Source organism: Capsicum annuum, chromosome 9 (genome assembly GCF_002878395.1).
Source record: "Capsicum annuum cultivar UCD-10X-F1 chromosome 9, UCD10Xv1.1, whole genome shotgun sequence".
NCBI lineage: Eukaryota > Viridiplantae > Streptophyta > Magnoliopsida > Solanales > Solanaceae > Capsicum > Capsicum annuum.
This window is the reverse complement of record NC_061119.1, coordinates 189,426,686-189,428,433: the sequence shown is the minus strand read 5'-3', so window position 1 is coordinate 189,428,433 and position 1,748 is coordinate 189,426,686. Positions and strand designations below refer to the sequence as shown.

At 37.8% G+C, this 1,748-nt stretch overlaps 1 non-coding gene across 1 annotated transcript; it reads left to right on the top strand.

Annotated features, from left to right (window-relative positions):
* Positions 1 to 1,353: 1,353 nt before the first annotated feature.
* Positions 1,354 to 1,460, top strand: LOC124887589. The gene has a single exon (XR_007045355.1). It is a non-coding gene; the product is annotated as a small nucleolar RNA R71 (small nucleolar RNA).
* Positions 1,461 to 1,748: the final 288 nt, after the last annotated feature.

Genomic DNA, 1,748 nt, shown 5'->3' with positions numbered 1-1,748 from the left:
AGCAAGTGACCTGTCTGCCAACTAAAACATAATAGTCGTAGGTTTGGGGCTTCTAAGACCCATCTTGTGGTACCATAACGTGGGTATGAGATTTATGCTAGCCCTCAAGTCACACAATCCACGTGCACAAATAGTTTAACCAAGGGTAATTTGCAATGTGAAACTCCTTGGATCCTTCAATTTTATGGGCAGTTTATTTTGAATTTTCAATGTGCACTCTTGAGTAAGTGCAACTGTAGCATATTCAGTCAACCAATTATTATTGGAAACAATATCCTTTAAGTATTTTACATATTTTAGCACATTTCATAGAACGTCAACAAGAGGAATGTTTACTTGAACTTATTTCAGAAGATCTAGAAACTTCTTAAAACTGGCTTCCTCTTGATACTTTCTTGTCCTTTGAGGAAACGGTACAAGAATATCTTCACTTGCCTCTTTTTCTTTTTCTTTTACTTCAACATTCTCTTGCAAACTATACTTAGTTTCCATAGGATTATCCTGCTCCTAAACTATCTCCTTTGTTTGCAGCCCACTCCTCATTGTAATTGCATTTACTTGTTTAGGATTAGCCTCAGTGTCGTTAGGCAATGTCCTTATGGCCTTGTATTCTCCGATCCCGTGATTTGACCAAACTGCAACTCTAGATTTCTTCTGAGTAATTGTTGACTCTTCAACTCAGTTGCAAACTGTGCCTGTTGAGCTTTCATGTCCACTGCAAACTGTGCTTGTTAAGCCATCAACTGCTTAAACATCTCCTCTATGTTACTATTCACGAAAGTCGCCTGATTATTCTAAATCGGCTGTGGATTTGGTTGCACTGGTCCCTTTTACTAATTTGAATTCTGTGCCTAATTTCCACCCCATGAGAAATTACGGTGGTTCCTCTAATTTGGATTATACGTATAGCCAAAATTTTTTTGACCTTGATGATTTGCATTCCCCACATAGTTGACTGAATCTGGATTAACAAAACATGTATTTTCTTTATGCTTACTGCTTCCACTAACTTCACACCATGAATATACCTATTAAACTATATTTGCTGTGGCTGCTGGTTGTGTTGTACCCAACTTTAAGTTGTTAAGCTGAGTAGTCATATGGTTCTACATTGCTGCAATCTGTGCTTGTAATACAGTGAACTGATCAACCTCTATAACCCCTGTAACCTTCTTGGGAGAATTCCTTGAGTCTGCATGCCAATCAGGATTTCCTTGTGCAATTCGATTCAGCAAGGTATACAATTCTTCATATGTTTTCTCTAAAGCTTGATCCCCTGCTGCTGAATCCAAGAGAATCTTTGTATTAGACTCAAGGCCTTCTATAAATGTATGCACCAAAATATTAGTTGATTAATGGTGATGAGGACAACTTCTGAGCATGCCCTTGAATCTCTCCCAAGCTTGGTATAGATTTTCTCTATCTTTTCGTCTGAAACTTAATATCTCACTCCTTAATCGTGCAGTTTTCTAAGAAGCAAAAAATAAAATGAGAAACCTTTGAGCACATTCTTCCTATGTAGTGATGGATTGGTGTGGTTCAGCAAATAGCCATCTCTTTGCTTCCCCCAGAAGAGAAAATGAAAAGAGTGTCAATCTGACATAATCAACATTCACATCTTTAGGAATATATGTGTCGCTTGTCTCCAGGAAGGTTTATAAGTGCTACTACGGATACTCGTGTAAAAGTCCCTAAAATTCTCCCACAAATCTCAACAATTGCACCATATTTTGTTTCAATTCCCATCG